This window comes from Chrysemys picta, chromosome 16 (assembly GCF_011386835.1).
Source record: "Chrysemys picta bellii isolate R12L10 chromosome 16, ASM1138683v2, whole genome shotgun sequence".
Lineage (NCBI taxonomy): Eukaryota > Metazoa > Chordata > Testudines > Emydidae > Chrysemys > Chrysemys picta.
The window spans coordinates 6,531,637-6,549,806 of NC_088806.1; the positions used below are offsets into that span (position 1 = coordinate 6,531,637).

Below are 18,170 nucleotides of genomic sequence, written 5' to 3' on the forward strand. Positions count from 1 at the left end.
GGGACGCCGGCACCACCATGTCTGTGCTTGATGTATATGAGTTCGTTGCTGGCTTCCCGGGGCAGGGACAGCCAGTTTTTGACTAGCTTCCGGATGGCGTTGTCTGCCTTGTTGAGGGGCACCTTTGCCACGGCGGATCCCCTCAGGACGAAGGCGATGCGGGGGATCAGGAAGGTGTTGAGGGCGTTGATTTTCTGCCACGGCGCCAGTAGGGATGTGTCGATTTTGGCGACGTCCTGCAGGATCCCCCCGATGGTGTCCTCGGGGGTCTGCTGGACGCGGAAGCCTGTCGGTGTGCCGAGGTGTTGGTACGCCTGCCCCTCCGCCAGAGGAATGACGGACTCGCCCTGGATGAGGAACTCCGTCATCAGTACCGAATCCCTCTTGCTCCCGTCAACGTGGAGGGACGCGCACTTCTTGGCGTTGAAGCGGAGTCCCGTCCAGTCCGCGGCTCTCCCGATGGTGTCGAGCATGCCCTGGAGCCTCTCGGGGTCGTCCGCGATCAGGACCAGGTCATCCGCGTAGGCCAGGACGCTCACCCTCTCGCCGTGCAGGTCGAAGCCGTCGCCGCCGTCGGAGATCGCCCGCAGGAGCGGCTCCATGGCGAGGTTAAAGACGATGGGGCTGAGGGGGCAACCCTGCTTCACGCCGCTGTGGATCGGTATCTCTGCGGTCTCCCCTTCTACCGATCGGATGGTGGTGCTGCAGCCCTCATACAGCTCCCGGATCAGGTGGAGAAAGGTCTCTGGCATCCCAAACTCCTGTAGGTTGTCGAAGATGTGATGGTGGGGGATGGACCCGAAGGCGTTGGCCAGGTCGAGCCACGCTATCGAGCACTGCCTCCGCGTTCTCCTGGTCGTCTGGATGACGGTCTGGAGAAGGAAGTTGTGCTCGTAGCACCCCTCCGATGGCATGAAGCCCTTCTGGGCGGGGCTGATGGCTCCCCCGGTCGTCGCCCACTCCGTGATCCTGGCTGCCAGGCAGCTGGCGTACAGTTTGTACATGGTGGAGCAGAGGGAGATGGGTCTCCAGTTGCTGGGGTCATCCCGCTCGCCCTTCTTGGGAATCAAGACGGTCATGGCCTTCTTCCAGGAGGTGGGGGATCGGCCGAAGCGCTTGCACAAGTTAAAGATGTTGGAGAGCAGGAGGCAGCCGGGGTCTCGCTTCTTGAGGAGGCTGTAGGGGATGCTGTCTTTTCCGGGTGCAGTGTTCTTGGTTCTGGAGAGCCTGGCCGTCACCTCTTTAGGGGTGAAGTCGGCCTCCAGGCTATCCGTGTCGGGAATGCGGGGCAGGGGACGGAGGCACTCCGGGCGCTGCGCGTCGTTCCTGGGCACGCCGCCGAACACTCCGAGGAAGTAGTTGTAGAGGCGCTCGGGCGGGATCGTGCAGTACGACGGGGGCCCGTCAAGGATCTCTCTCACGGCCTTGAGGCGGTTTGTACGGTACATCTTCTGGATCCTTGACGCGGCTGCTGGGTCGAAGCGGCGGCCGGTGTTCCTCCTTCCAGCTCCCCTGGTGTTGTTGTCACGGTGTGGGGCGGGCCGTCTCGGGGCAGGCCGGGTGGTCTCCTGGTTCGGTGTCCTCCTGAAGGCAATCTCCGCGGCCAGCTCGCGGGTGAGCCTGTCGACGAGTGAGTCAAATTCCGCGAAGGAAGCTGTCGCTTGGAGCTCCTCGATCCAGGCGGCCTGCCAAGGCGTGGCTGGCCTAGACTTTGGCCGCTGGTCCTCGGGCTCCTCGGTCGGCGTGGGTCGCGGGTTTGCCGTGTGGCCAAGGGGTTGTCTCACTGGTGGGTCGGGGGACTCCTCGGTTGGGTCCCGGGGCGTAGTCGCTGGTGGGGTAGGATCGTCACTGGTTGTTGGCGGAATCTGGACCGGGTCAAGGGGGGCGGGGGTGACACCAGGTCTTCCGTGTGCGGCTGCTGTCTGGGGGGTTGTCACGGGAACGTGCGATCTTCTGGCAGCAGGGACCGGCCTGGTGGCCTCTGGGGCCGTGCCGGTCCGCCGGACGATGGGGTTCTGGTGCCGCGGCCCGGTTGTGGCCTTGGCTCCTCTGGCAGCAGTAGTTTGTGGAGCGGGCTGGGGGGTGGACCCCGTTCCCTCGGCAGGCGGGGTTCGCGGTGCAGGTTGAGAGGTCGCATTAGCTCTAGTACAATTGGTGTTTCAAACCCTCAAAGAGGGCCCATACCATCAGGCATAAATACCTGTCCCCATCCTCTCTCAATTGACTGGGTTTTGTAACCCATGCCCCTTGTCAAGCAAGTGCTACTTAGGTAGTGGTGAAGGACTCACTCAGTCCTTCTGTCATACAACAGTTCCACTGGCCTTGATTCACAGAATCAGGGTAACAAAACTTTATTCTTCCTGCCCCAATAATAGAGAAACTGGGGATCCCACACCAGCCAAAGTAACCACTTTGAGTTGCTGTTGTTTCATGCCAGGCGAGTGGGTGTGCCTATGCAAACCAGATCAACCCCTGGAGTTCTTTTCCACACTCGCCATAATTCACCACCAGATGTCAGGGTAGAGCTCATCCTGACTCTGCTTACATCTTTAAATATATCAGAGGGTTAAATACCAGGGAGGGAGAGGAATTATTCCAGCTCAGTACTAATCTGGACACGAGAACGAACAGATATAAACTGGCCATGGGGAAGTTTAGGCTTGAAATTAGATGAAGGTTTCTAACCATCAGAGGGGTGAAATATTGGAACAGCCTTCCAAGGGAAACAGTGGGGGCGGAGGACCTGTCGGGTTTTGAGATTAAGCTAGATACGTTTATGGAGGGAATGGTTTAATGGGATGACGTGATTTTAGTCAAATCAACAGCGTGCCATCGCTGGTAAATAGTATCAATGGCCAATGAGGGTCTGGCTGGAGAGTCTTGCCTACATGCTCAGGGTTCTACTGATCGCCATATTTGGGGTCGGGAAGGAATTTTCCTCCAGGGTAGATTGGCAGAGGCCCTGGAGGTTTTTCGCCTTCCTCCGCAGCATGGGGCAGGGATCGCTAGCAGGAGGATTCTCTGCAACTTGAAGTCTTTAAATCACAGAATTTGGGGACTTCAACAGCAGAGTCAAGGGAAAGGGGTTGGGTCAGCTTTTGTGGTCTGCATCATGCGGGGGGTCAGACTAGATGATCATAATGGTCCCTTCTGACCTTGAAGTCTATGAGTCTATAAGCTCTGGTAGTAACGCCCTGGGTTCTCTCATGCCTCAGTGGGAACTAAGGGGAATCGTCCCATGCTGCCCTTGGCTCCAGGCTGATATTTCTGGGGAGGAGACTGTAATTGATTTGTTTGCTGTTGAGAAGGGAGCCAGGCCATTTCTCAGGGAACGAGAACTCCCAGCAACTTCCCAGCCAAACCCAGGCTGCTGCCCTGTCCCAGCATCCGTTCTCCTCGGGGCCCTGCATGTTTGACTATAGAGCATGCAGGGAGCAGCAGCTGAGGCAGAGGACAGCCTAGGCTGGACAGATGCTAGGAGCATAGCATCAGAGGCCTCTACAGGCTCCCTCCTCAGCAGAAAACAATCAGTCCCCACCTGCACCTCGGGACAGCAGCCTGCAGCCGAGGGCAGTGCCAAGTGGGGGTTTCTCTTATTCCTCTTCCTGGGGTGAGCAGACACCTGGGGCTGTTTCTAGCAGAGCCGTTGGAACTGAATTGGGAACCAGCTTTTAATAACAGGCAGCTCAAGTTCAGACTGATTTTGTTACAATTTTCTTTATAATATAAAATAATTCAAAAGTAAATGGGCAGGAATTATTGTAACTCTTTTCTCCTAGTATTCCCGGCCATAGAGAGAAATGGCTTTTTGGCTTTTCATGAAACGGGAGTCAGGTTCGTTCACTGTTCAGAATTAATGTGCACAGAAGCCTGTTGGGTTTCATTTCTTAGGTTCTGCTGCCATCGTGTGACCATTTCCTTCCCCTCCTTTCTGTCCAAAGCGCAGAGTCCAATTCCTCCAGGGAGAGAAGGACATCTTTCTTCTTTCCTTCCTAAACAGCCCCTTTCCTTGGAGAGCGCTTTGCTGGGATCTGGGTGGGGAACAGCCATTTCTGATGATTAATTTAACACCATATTTGGTGTTGATATATAGATTTTACAGCCAGACCAGATCACTATGTACCTCTCCTCAGACCTGACTCATAACAGAGTCCAGAGAATTTTACCCAGTGACTCCTACATCCACCCCAAAATCTTCTGCCTGAAGGAGGAGGGTTATATAATATATATGGAGATATACCTATCCCATAGAGCTGCAAGGGACCTAGAAAGGCCTTTGAGTCCACCCCCTGCTTTCACTAGGAGGATCAAGTACTGATTTTTGCCCCAAATCCTTAAGTTGTCCTCTCAAGGATAGAGCTCCAAACCCTGGGTTTAATAGGCCATTGCTCAAACCACTGAGCTATCCCTCCCACAACTTTGGGTTTTTTTTTAGAAAGTCATCGTGATTGGATGTAAAGGTGTGAAATGGGAAAATTGCCCCTTTTTCAAGTTTAAATGCTGTAACTTCTATCTCTAGACCGGGGTGGCCAACCTGAGCCTGAGAAGGAACCAGAATTTACCAATGTACACTGCCAAATGTACACCTTTGTATGCAACTACTGAGACAATTGTGAACCTGCCTATCATTATCATTATCACTTTGAAATAATGATGATGTACACTTGGCTCTATATCCCAGTGTGCCCTGGACTTCTACAGGTTGCATTCACCAATCCAACCATTTGGCACTTGCAGATGGGTACCTCTGTATTGTGCCTGATCCTTGTACAGCTATAAAAGGCTGATAGATGCTGATATTTCCCCCTCTTTTTAACCAGCACTAATACCAAGCCAGGCTAGGGCTGGGAAGAGAGAGAGAGAGAGCAGCAGGTTTCTCCTATTGTTTCCTGCTCTCTTTTTCTTGACTAGTTTCTCCTCTGCACCAACTTGCTCTTTTTTCTCAGTAAACCTGGCTAGCTCAGTTGGTAAAGCATCAGACTTTTGTTCTGAGGGTCCAGGGTTCAAGTCCCTGCTCAGGTGATAAACTACTGCCCAAGATTTTAAAAATCTGTCTTTCTGGAGTCCTCTTTGATGTTACTTTTTCTCTTCAGGATTTTGCCTTTCCTAAGAAGGGCCTTTGTGTGTGTGGGATTGAAGGGGCAACTTCCTGACATCCCCTATGTCCTTGCAAGCTGGAGGAATAAAGGCCTCTGGGCATATAGCTTCTTCCTCCCCTGCACACACACACACAGAATATCCCTAAGGAACTAAAATTACCTACTGCCTTCCCCTGTCCTGCTGGATCCCCAAATGAGGATGCTCTTCACCCCGAACCCATGTCCCCTCTATTCCCAGTGCCGCTGTGTTGGGGCTGCTGACATGACTTCTACTACCCCTGGGCTTACATTGCAATGTAGACATACCCTGAGAGTGCATCTATACTGTGATAAAAGCTCTGTGGCCCGGCTGGCCTGGATCTTCTGACTTGGGCTCCTGGGGCTCAGGTTGTGAGGCTAAAAACTGCAGTGTAAACATTTGGGCTCATACTGGAGCCTAGGCTTGGAGACCGTCACCCCTTGTGGGGTCTCAGAGGCTGGGCTCAAGCCCAAGTGTCTACACTGTAATTTTACAACCCTGTAGCACAAGCCCCACAAGCCTGAATCAACTGACCCAGGGTTTGAGAATAGTGACTTGGGTGTGTTTATGACAGCCTAACATTATGTCTACACTATGTCCACACTGCAATGAAATACCCAGGGCTGCCCCATGCCAGCTCAGGTTGCCGGGGCTTGGGCCGTGGGGTGGTAAATTTCGGCTCATGCTCAATAGCAGGCTCTGGGACCCCACAAGGTTTGGAGGGAGTTTAGCAAGCAAAAAAGGTAAAATGGCAGTAGAGTATTACTGTGGACTCAATGGCATTTCTCCATTGATTTGTCTCCTTTGGGGCAGGGACAATAACATGTCCTGATGCATTTGTTATTTCAAAGGGTGGTTTAGGATTTTCATTCTCACACACAGTGCACGAAGCAGGACTCAACCCAGGGTGTAAACTAAATGAACCGCCCACGGATTCTGGTAGTCACAATGAGCCATTTGGTATGAGAACTCAGACCTGACCCTGTCCCAGAGGGAGGGGGTCATCCGTGAGGGGCTTGGAACACTGACCTATCAGCTCTTAACTACCAAACTTTCAGTAACTCTATTATCAGTGCCCATGAGTGTAATTTAAACCATAAATTGGTGACCCTGGACTAGACCAAAGGCCCATGTAGCTCTGTATTTTGTTCTCTGACAGTAGCCAATACCAATACAGTAACCACAAAGACACCACTAGGATTTGATCCCAAGATCCCCTGTTTACTAAATAGGTGCTTTAGCCAACTAAGCCATGGTGCCTGCTAGTGGTCAAAGTATGGTGTCTGCCCACACTTGACTTCTTGCCAGACCCCACCCAGGCCTGACAAGTTGGCTCGTGTTTGGATTCTGCAAAGCAGAAGAGCAGGTGAAGTTTTCCTTGCAAGCTGTGTGTGTGTGAATCTTTGGCCAGCGCTGCACTACAAAGTTATTTCAGCAGAATTATATTGCTCAGGCATGTGAAAAACACACTATACTCCCTCGGTCGGCAGCTATTGGCGGGTGTACACACTGCAATGCCACGTCTGGAGAGAAAACTACCCTGTTTTGGTGACAAAATAAAACCACCTCGATGAGAGGCCGAGAGCTTTTTGCTGCAAACTTAAATCGACAAAGTGTCAGTGTAAACACTGCTGGTGATTATATCACCATAACTGGCCTCCACCAGTATCCCACATGCCCGCCGTGAACTGGCGGCCCTGCATTCCTGCTACAGAGGCTGGGCCCCTCCCCTTTCATCGCTCCTGGAAGCTCTGACAGCTGAGCCTGCTGCTCTGCTCCGGCAGCAAGGAGCAAATCACTGCCATGAAATGCTGCTCTCTCCCGCACTACCAGCGCAGAACAAGGGGCAGGAGCTTCCTCATAGTGGGGGGGCATTGGTGTTCGAACTGTGGTGCCCCCGTGATGCCCCTTCCCCAGGGCCCCTCACTCACTCCGCCCCTTCTCCTGAGGCACCAACCCCACACTGCCCCTTCTCCCTGAGACCACACCCCACCCTACCCTCCCGCCAAGGCCACACCCACAGAATGCCTCTTCCCCCCAAGACTCAGCCTTGTCCCCCCCCTCCATTGTTTGTCCTTATGGCAGGTAAAAAGTGGTGGGGCCTTGGCCCTCTAAACCCCCTTAATCTGGCACCACTGACGGAGCTAGGCAGGCAGCAGTGTGTATGTGTGTGTTTGTGAGAGAGAGAGAGAGAGAGAGACTGCTGTGTTGTGCCAGTGAGGGATGTGAGGGCTGATGTTGCGGTGGATGTCAGGACTGTCCCCCTTCCGCTGACTCAGGACTGGTTGCTTCCCACATCTGTCTGAACTTAAATACAGCGTGCCCACACACTCACTCTTCCGCAACACACACACTCCCCCAACACACACAGTGTCTCTCCCCTCCACCACGCTCTCTGTCACACACTTTCTGCCCGCCATGCACACTGCAGTTGAAAAGCAGCTGGCAATCTAGTAGGATGCCCATGGAGCAATGGGATAGAGAAACCTGCATCATGCGATGCTGTACTGGCCCATGAGGCATTGCAAACCCTTCCCAAAGCACTCTGTGGCCAGTTGCACAGTGGGATAGCTACCAAAAGTGCACTGCTCTCTGTGGCGATCCAAGAGCTGCTAGCATGGATGTGCTCTGGTGACACAAGCAGTCTAGTGTAGACATGCAACAGCGGTTTAATTAAAATGCTTTAACAAAAGCAGCATAGCTCTGTAGTGTAGACATAGCCTGAGAGTGAGACAAGACCCAGATGCCGTTAGCACCAAAGATGCTCAGGCACTGAAACTAAAGAGCCACAACTTCCTCCATAGCTGGCAAGATTCAAACCTGCACAGGAAGACCCCATTGGAGTTAATCATCATCTTAATCACTCAGCCACAGCTACTTGGTTTATGTAGTTTTCTAACTACACTCTAGTTCTGTTCTCACTGAATGGTCATTTCCAATTATTTCTTCAGACCAGCTTCCACAGCACACTCACTGCTGTGCCATTGTGTGTGTGTGTCTGTGACTGAACAGCAAGAATTCCTGCTCATTTCCTTTCTGGCTGGAGAATGATGAGAGTGTGTTTGCGGTTAATGATGTTGCTGTAGATTGTTGTCTATTTCCTGCCTTGATAATTCAGACAGTCCCTTTCCCGTCGTATCCCCAGTACTTCAGTGATTGCAATAGCAGGGGGCAGGTTTTCTCTGGGGCACTGAGTTTTGCCAGGGGGTTGGTGGCTCCTTTCTTTCTTCACCTTGGAGTAAACTCAGTTTTTTATTCCATCCTTGATGCTTCATGGAATAACAATAGCAGCATGAAGAAAGAGGTGGGTAGGGTGGGTCTCAGGGAAGGGAGAGAGAGGTGTGGGTGGCAGGCAGACCTTGGGGTAGAGAGTGGAGAGGCATGAGCAGCAGGTGAGGAGGCCTCGAGGGAGGAGAGGAGTGAGCCAAAGGTGGTCCAGCAGGCCTCAGTCAAAGAGGCAGAGCGGGGGAGGGAAGTGGCCAAACAGGAGCGAGGGTGGAGCATAGGTGGGGCCTCAGAGGGAAGAGAAAGAGCAGGGTGGAGTAGGGAGCAGTGCTATAGTCCAGCTACCGATGGCCGCCCCACACACACTTTTAGGGAGCTTCCAGCGCTCATGCCCAGCCTCCCCAAATGCAAGAGTCATGGGCCACCTATTCTCTGGGTCTTCACTTACCAAGCCCCTCCCAAGCTATGTTGATGGGAGAAGCCCTCCTGTTGACACAGTGCTATCTACACCAGGGTTAATTTAATATAACTGCATTGCTCGGGGTGGGTATTGTAGGTACACCAACCTAATTTTGTAGTGTAGACCTGTGCAAAGAATCACACACACACACCTTGGGAGTAAAACTTCACCTGCTCCTCTGCTTTACAGAATCCAAACACAAGCAATGCTTGTCAGGGTCCTGTGGGGGGTTGACAGGGAGTCAGGTGTGGGCAGACAGAAGGCTTTAGGCTGAGGCAGGCACCATGGCTTAGCTGGCTAAAGCACCTCTTTTATAAACAAATGATCCTGGGTTCAACTCCCAGTAATTCCTTGTTGAGTGGCTTTTGGGGCTGCTATTGGCTACTGTCAGAAAACAAGATTGAAAGCTAGCTGGACCTTTAGTCTAGCCCAGTGTAGTTTTTCTTATGGTTTAAATGACACTCACAGGCACTGATAACAGAGTTACTGAAAGTTTGGGTATTAAGAGCTGATAGGACAGTGGTCCAATCCCCTCACAGATGACCCCCTCCTTCTGGGACAGGGACAGTCTAAGCTCTCACACCAAATGCTCATTGTGGCTGCCAGAATATGTGGGCAGCTCATTTAGTTTACGCCGAGGGTTGAGTCCTGCTTAGTGCACCGTGTGAATCCTAAAGCACCCTTTGAAATAACGAATGCAGCAGGATGTGTTTTGTCACTGCCCCAAAGCAGACAGACCAGTGGAGAAATGCCAGTGAAATACTTCACTGTGGTTTTACCATTTCCACTTGCTAAACTCCCTCCCAACCTTCTGGGTTCCTACAGCAGGGTACTGAGCCTGAGCTGAGACACGTACAATGCAACTTTAAAGCCCAAGCCGCTGTCCTGGATTAATCCAACACAGGCCAGCCATAGGCATTTCATTCCACTGTAGACGTATCCTAACATTATGTTTACACAGCGATTAAAACACCCAGGGCACCTGTCTCAAAGCCCGGGTCAGCTGACTCATGCTTATGGGGCTTGGGCTGCAGGACTATAAGATTACAGTGCAGACATATGGGCTTGAGCCCAACCTCTGAGACCCCATGAGGGGTGAGGGTTTCTGAACCCAGGCTTCAGCGCGAACACAAATATCTGCACCACGGTTTTGAGCCCCACAGCTTTAGCTCCATGAACCCACGTCAGATGACCCAGGCCGGCCATTCTGCAATCTTTATCCCAGGAGAGATGGACTCTAAGGGTACGTCTCCATTGCAATGTCAGCCCAGGTGTGGCACGCTGTGCTCAAAGCAGCACCCTGGAAGCCCCATATTCACTCTCATATAATGATGATATGGTTTGTACAAAGCCTGCCTTGTGAGGATGGACACTGCTTGACTCACATCGTAGCAAAGGAGCTTTCTAGCAAGTTGGATGAAACTATGAAAGACGGGAGAGACATCATGACTTGGCTTCTCTCCCTGACAACTCAATACCTGGAAACACATCTGGAGGACAAAGATTGAACTGAAATAATGCAGATATCTGAAGAGAATAATAATAATACATTCAAATCAAAGTCCCCAAACAAACTAGTATTGGCTTTTCAGCAGAAAATTTTCAATGTGAGGGATTTTGTTTTCCCAGTTAGACCTTGCCAAGCGAAGCAGAGAGAAAATGTTTGATTTGCTTCCTTCAGAACAGCTTGGCCTAGACACTCTAGCTGTGGTTCACTGTTGTGGCCTTGCTGAGGTGGGGGCATTTTAATAATTTGGGGAGGTCTCAGGGTGTTTGAGGAGATTATGAGGACATTACCTTTTGAGATAAAAACTAAGAAACACAGAACTCTTTTAGAAATCTGGGGTTTAGACATTTTATTTAAAGCAGAGGAGGTCTGAGTTCCTAAGAAGGTTTTTGTTTGCAGGAAGCAACCTGGTTTGGTTTGTTATTGTACTAAAGGGGAAAGAGTTGTTTGTCAAGGAGGGGGAAAGACTAAATGTGCCTGATGAGGGTTCAAACACAGGCATGCAGAGCACAATGGATTAGCCATCCATCACCTTAACCACACGGCCACCTCATCTGAGTCATCAGGAAAGGTACAGGAGGTGAAATCTAAGGTCAGCAGAGATAGGGACAATATGGAGCTTTTAAATACTAAGCGTAAGCAGGGTCTGAATGAGCTCTCCCATCACATCTAGTGATGAGCTGGGGGAAAGACTTCAGGAACAGACCGTGTTCACATAGACACGCCTAATCCGCCTAGGTATGCAGCATGATGGGACCAGTGTAGCTTTGCCAAAATGACCAGTTTTGGATGGTGTTGGGTTACAAATCACTTTACCATTGAGTGGAATGAAATGTTATTATCCTGCCTGAATGAGTGAAGGGCAGCAGAACATACCTAGTCCGTCCTGATGGAGGGCTAGGTGGGTGAGGAATACCTTTTATTGGACTGCATAGAAACAATTGAGGACGTCACTCTAAACCAGTGGTCCCCAAACTTTTCACATTGTGCCCTCTTATCCATGTCTGTGGCCCCTTGGAAGCCACAGTCAAGGACCGGGGCTTGAAGTGGGGCAGTTGATTCCTGGCAAGAGGGATGTGGACAGGGGTAAGGGAGATAAGGCTGGTCCAGGCTGAGGGTGGGGTTGGGGAAGAGCTGGGGAAGAGTGGGGCTGAGGGCTGCTCCCTCCCTGCCCTCCATGGGGGCTGGCTTAGGCCCTGAGGTGCCCCAGTGAACCTTCCTCTGTTCTTCCTAGGAGGCATGCCCCACATTTTGGGGACCAGTGCCCTAAACTGACCCCCTACTCGCTAAGCAGGGGCTAGTGACGCCAAAGCCCGGGGGAAAGGAGAACAAGGGCAGTGGCCCTGGCACCAGAATCATGGCCCTGAATCCCCTTCTGCCTGCGGCCCTGCCCTCTTTCAACCTTTCCACACCTTCCACCCACGGCCCCATCCACTAGTCACCTCTGTTTCACCCCTTCACCCACTGGCCCCCCTCCCAACTGTGGCCCTGAGACCAGAGGAGCTCTGTGCCCCTGCTCCATCCCCCACGCTGTAGCAGGGAGTGAAAGCTCCTCCAGCCCTGGGACCAACATAGGGGAAACTTTTCCAGGGGGCCTAAATTGGCCGGGGCCCCAGTCATGGGCCTCACTGCCCATGTGACAACTCGCCACTGCCCTCTTGATGACACAAGGTTTGGGGTGGCTTAGCCTCCCTGAGCCTCCATTACGTGCCATCCATGCTATCATTGCTCAGTGTGTGGCCAGTATCTCTGTGTTCTCTGCTGTTCATGGAGGAGAGCTGAACCGGTCTTAGGGGTGGGCCTAAGGGCAGCCGCCCAGGGCACCCAGTTCTCAAAGAGGCACCATGTGGCAGTGCAAAGGTGCACACTGCCAGTGTAGAGTCAGAAACTGCTGCCTGGGGTGGCTCCCAGATTTCTCCCTGCTTCTTCCCAGCAGAGGAACATCGTGGGGAGGGGGAAGTGGTGACACACAGATACAGCTTCCCCCGCAACATTCCTCCATGGACCCATAGAGGATTCGGGGGGAGCAAGGAGCAACACTAAGTGCTCCATGTGTTCTGGTCACTTTCCCCACCTGGGCTGTGCTGCTGCTGCTCTCTGCCCTGCCCTTATGCAGCCCGGGTGAGTAAAGTGACCTGGATGCAGGGATCTCTGATGTCGCTCCTCCCTGCCCTCCCAGAGCTCTCAAGGGGTGCATGGAGGAGCAGCTTTCCAGGGAGCAGGCAGCAATGCCAGCTGCTCCATGCACACAAGTCAGTGTCCCCACGTGGGTGCAGGAGGGGTGCAGGGGCTAGGGGTGAAGGAGGTGCAGGAGGAGGGCAGTGGCTGGGGGCACAGGAGGGGAGTGCAGGAGTTAAGGGCAAAGCGGACACTGTAGGGGTTAGGGCACAGGAATGGGCAGGAATTAGGGGTGAAGGAGGCACAAGGGTTGGGAGTGCAGGAACTAGGGGAAAAGGGGGATTGGGGAGCCCACAGGGGCCAGGAGAAATGGGGATGTGCCAAACTGCAAGTTTTGCCCAGGGCGCCATTTTCCCTAAGGCCGGTCCTGGTGGGGTGTTTCCCCATTGATAACATTTCTTGCTGGGAGGGAAGGAAGAGAAAAAAGGTGTTTTCTGTCTGCTTTTTTCCTCTCCATTTTTCCCCATTCCTTCAATTCCAGAATCCTCCCTTGTATTTCAGACTGGGATAAAAGGCAGCTCCAGACTTTCCCTTTCTCCCTTCTGGGAAATCAAGTTCAAGTTTTTACAGGGAGCTAAAGAAGCCTCAATGCTGCATCTGAATTAATATCACATTTCCCACTACTTGACAGAAACAAATGTCATTTCAATCCCAGTGAGTCCACTTCAGTCATTCCTCAGCCTGATTCTTTCACCCTCATGCCTTAGGGCATTGCAACACTGTGTGGGCATTTCGTTTCCCTTCACAGTTTCATACAGAGACACAATTTCCTTTGCACAGATCCATGATCAGCAAAACCTCCCTGTGTCTCTTCTCTGAGCCAGGGCATTCAATTATATTGAAACCTTCTCTCGTGCAATGGCAATGGTCAGACAGAGGGGACGTGGCTACCTTCAGCCCTGACAGTGAGATATTCACTCTCCTCTTTCTTCAAGCTGCAGTTGTTATTCCATAAAACATGAATCATGGAATAAAAAGTTGAGTTTACTCCAGGGTGAGGAAAGAAAGGAGCCACCAACTCCCCCAAAAATCTCAGTGCCCCAGAGAAAAGTTGCCCCTGTTATTGGAATCACTGATGTGCTGGAGATATTTTGGGAAAAGGGACTGTCTGAATTGCCAAGGCAGGGAATGAACAATCTATAACAGTGGCTCTCAAACTTTTGTACTGGTGACCCCTTTCACATAGCAAGCCTTTCAGTGCAACCCCCCTTATAAATTAAAAACACTTTTTTATATATTTAACACCATTATAAATTATGGATGCAAAGGGGGGTTGGGGGTGGAGGTTGACAGCTTGCAACCCCCCATGTAATAACCTCGCAACCCCCAAGGTGTCCTGACCCCCAGTTTGAGAACCCCTGATCTACAACAACATCATTAATCACAAACACACTCTAATCATGCTCCAGCCTGTAGGGAAATGGTCAGGAATTCTTGCTGTTCAGCCATGGCCACACTTACAGAGCTGCACAGCAGTGAGCGTGCTGTGGAAGCTGGTCTGAGAAAACAATTAGAAATGACCATTCAGTGAGAACAGAACCATAGTGTAGAAAAGCCCCTGTGTTAAGTGGTTATGGCTGACTGCTTAGGGAGATGGGCTAGAACAGGGGTAGGCAACCTTTCAGAAGTGGTGTGCCAAGTCTTCATTTATTCACTTTAATTTAAGGTTTCGGATGCCAGTAATACATTTTAACATTTTTTAGAAAGTCTCTCTCTATAAGTCTATATTATATAACTAAACTATTGTTGTATGTAAAGTAAACAAGGTTTTCAAAATGTTTAAGAAGCTTCATTTAAAATTAAATTAAAATGCTGATTTTATGCTGCCAGCCTGCTGCCAGCCTGGGGTTCTGTTCACCTAGGCTGGCAGCGGGCTGAGCGGGGCCTGCGGCCGGGACGCCGGCTGGCAAGGGGCTGGCAGCCAGGACCCCAGACCTGGGGGGGTTCAGGGGTCAGGGCAGAGGGCTGGGTGTGTGTGGGGAGGTTCAGGGGTCAGGGCAGAGGGATGGAGGCTGTGGGGGTGCAGGGCAGAAGGCTGGGGGTTTGGGGGGTTCAGGGGTCAAGGCAGAGGGCAGTGGGGATGTGGGGGGTTCAGGGGTCAGGGAAGAGGGCTGGGGGCGTGGGGGTTCAGGGCAGAGGGCTGGGTATGTGTGGGGGGAGTTCAGGGGTCAGGGAAGAGGGATGGGGGGCATGGGGGTACAGGGCAGAGGGCTGGGTATGTGTGGGGGGTTCAGGGGTCAGGGCAGAGGGCTGGGAGTGTGTGGGGGTGCAGGGCAGAAAGCTGAGTGTGTGGGGGGGTTCAGAGGTCAGGGCAGAGGGCTAAGGGGTGTGGGGTGCAGGGAAGAAGACTGGGGGCGTGGGGGGGTTCAGGGGTCAGAACAGAGGGCAGTGGAGGTGTGGGGGGGTTCAGGGGTCAGGGCAGAGGGCTGAGGTGTGTGGGAGGTGCAGGGCAGAAGGGTGGGTGTGTTCAGGGGAGTTCAGGGGTCAGGGCTGAAGGCTGGGTGTGTGTGGGGAGTTCAGGGGTCAGAGCAGAGGGCTGGGGTGTGTGGGGAGTGCAGGGCAGAAGGCTGGGTGTGTGGGGGGGGTTCACGGGTCAGGGCAGAAGGCTGTGTGTGTGTGTGTGGGTGCAGTGGTCAGGGCAGAGGGCTGGGGTGTGTGGACATGCAGGGCAGAAGGCTGGGTGTGAGGGGGGTTCAGGAGTCAGGGCAGAGGACTGGGGTGTGTGGGAGTGTAGGGCAGAAGGCTGGGTGTGGGGGGGTTCAGGAGTCAGGGCAGAGGACTGGGGTGTGTGGGGTGTGCAGGGCAGAAGGCTGGGTGTGTGGGGGGAGTTCAGGGGTGTGGAGGTGCAGGGCAGAAGGCTGGATGTGTGTGGGGGAGTTCAGGAGTCAGGGCCGAAGGCTCGGTGTGTGGGGGGGGTTCAGGGGTCAGGCAGAGGGCTGGGGTGCTTGGCTCGTGGGGGTGCTCCCAGCCCCCTGCCCTGAGCGGCTCATGGCAGGGGGCTGGAAAGGATATGCCCTGTTCCACCCCCTTCCCCAACGTTCCGTCCCTACCTCTTCTCTGCCTCCTCTACAGAGCAGCGAGCATGCTGCCACTCATCCCCATCCCCCTCGCAAGGGCGATCAGCTGATTGGCGCAGGGAGAGGGAGAGGGAGGAGGGTGCAGGAAAACACCACGCTGGGGGAAGAAGCGGGGGAGGGGGAAGCTTGGCTGCTGCAGGACCAAGCTTCTGCCTCCTGCCCCTGCAAGGGAGAGCAGTGGGCGGGGGGGCTGAGTGGGGCTGGGACATCAGCAGCATGCCACTCAAAATCGGCTTGTTTGCCATGTTTGGCACGTGTGCTGTAGGTTGCCAACCCCTGGGCTAGAAAACCATGGGTGTCTTTCTGTGAAGGTTTGATTCTTGCCAGCTAGGCAAGGCTGGTGTGTGGTGTCTTTATGGCTGTACTTTCAGTGTCTGATCACCCATGGTGCCACAGGGAGCCAAGTCTAGACTTATTCAGAGGCTAAGGACAAGTCAACATTTGAAACATTGAGTCTACATTGCTGCAGTTCAGCAATGGAGATGCTCTATACCAGGGTTTCTCAAACTTCATTTCACTGCAACCCCTTCTGCCAAAAAAACCTTACTACATGGCCCTGGAAAGAGGGACCAAGCACCAAGTCCCTCCACACTGGGCAGAGGAGGAGGTCAAAGCCTGAGCCCCACCCCAGTGGGAGGAGGGCAAAACCAAAGCTTGAGGGATTCAGCCCTGGGTGGTGGGGCTCAGAATTTTGGCTTCAGCCCCAGGCCCCAACAACTCTAACGCCAGCCCTAGAGACCCCATTAAAACAAGGTCATGACCCACTTTGGGGTCCTGACTCACAGTTTGAGAACCACTACTCTAGGCTGATGGGAGAGAGTTTTCCTGTCAGTGTAGTTAATCCACTTCCCCAAAAGGTGGAAGCTATGTCAGTGGGAGAACCTATATCAATGGGTGTGCAAGCTGTGGTGTTTACCACATTTAAGAAGTTTAATCAAACCCATTTTTAAAACCACCTGTGGTCTGGGAATGGCAAAGGAGCTCGATGAAGCAGGGTCTGTACTTCAAAGTCCTGGAGATCACAATTCCATGTTACTGCTGTCATGAGGGTATAGCTCAGTGGTAGAGTGTTTAACTACAGATCAAGTGGTCCTTGGTTCAAACCCATGTGCCCTCTTATAAGCTTTTTTTTTTTTTTAAAGGAAAACATTTTCATTTCCATTCTCCATTATGTTCAGGAGCTCCACTATACGGGGATGCTTGAAATGAATGTAAACACTCAACATTTTGCTGTCCAAATGCATAAAAACCTAGCAAACCTGTCCATTAGCTGAAATCAGTTCCAATCCTCCAAGTGTCTAGTTTATATTTTCATCAATTAAACAAAGGTATAATATGAATGTACATTTGCAGATCCCTCTTCTCCATGGGCTATGTTCTGCAGAAGAACAAGAACCACATCCAGTTGCAGTTCAGGAGTCTGATGAGCAAAGGCAACTTGGTGCAAGTCACCAGCACCTTGGCTCCTTCCCATTCAACCAGCAGCTGGGCCTCCAGGACAAGGAATGAGAAGAAGACAGTGGCTGTGAGCAGGAAAATAGCCACCAAGAAGCTGGCTAAAGCTGTCAAGATCCCCAGGAAGGTCACCATGTCCATGTCTAGAATGTGGTTGTGGAGATTAATGGAAGGAGGAGGCACATGTCAGAGCCCTAGGGAGGCTCACGTCAGGGCCCTAATGGGGCTCTGGGTGATCGCTACTTCCCACCACCCAACACAGATGTAATGAGGTTGAGTAATGTCCGCAAAAGAGAAACGAAACAACTAATTATTCCTCAAGAAAGGTTTTTAATGACTTACGACTATAAAGGCAACACAGACAGAATAAGAAAAACAGAATTAAAGACCAGCACTGAGTGAGGATTAATACAAATGGCAAGTTATACTGGAGACAAGTACAAGTAATATGCATTAACTACCTATTCCTTTAAGTGCACATATAAAAGGTAAATAATATTGAAAATAGTTACAAGCACATGCAACGCTACTATTACTGATTGCCTAGCAACTTCACATGTACTGTAACCACCCTTAAATACAATTCTATATGCAATACTAATACATTGATTAACTATATTTTACTAACCTTAACCTACCTATAACCTTATTAACAATTTATAAACTTTTATTGACTTTTATGATAAACTTGATGGTAACTTATACTGAAGACAGGCACAGCGACTTGTAAAGCTATTATGGTTTATAAACTACTAGCTTCACCAGCACTGTACCCGCTTTCAGCAAGGCACCAGACATATACAGTTATTATATATTGATTAACTATTGACTAATACACTTCAACCTCGATATACCACTGTCCTCGGGAGCCAAAAAATCTTACCGTGTTATAGGTGAAACCGTGTTATATTGAACTTGCTTTGATCCACCGGAGTGCACAGCCCTGCCCCCACCCCCACCCCCCGGAGCACTGCTTTACTGCATTATATCCGAATTCGTGTTATATCGGGTGGCATTATATCGAGGTAGCGGTGTACTATTTTTAAACAACTTACTAATATAATTAAACTATAATATTAATACAGACTTAAGATTAACTAGCTCGAGCACAACCAGACCTTTCTGCTCCAAAACCTTGCCTTGCGTTCTT

At 51.6% G+C, this 18,170-nt stretch overlaps 1 protein-coding gene and 2 non-coding genes across 3 annotated transcripts in view; 2 read left to right on the forward strand and 1 right to left on the reverse strand.

Moving 5' to 3' along the window:
• Window positions 1-18,170, reverse strand: part of LOC101944793 (zinc finger protein 3-like) — a 439,596-nt gene that overhangs the window by 414,699 nt on the left and 6,727 nt on the right. The window lies entirely within an intron of this gene.
• TRNAK-UUU (transfer RNA lysine (anticodon UUU)) lies at window positions 4,950-5,022 on the forward strand. Its single transcript has one exon. It is a non-coding gene; the product is annotated as a tRNA-Lys (tRNA).
• TRNAC-ACA (transfer RNA cysteine (anticodon ACA)) lies at window positions 16,611-16,682 on the forward strand. The gene has a single exon. It is a non-coding gene; the product is annotated as a tRNA-Cys (tRNA).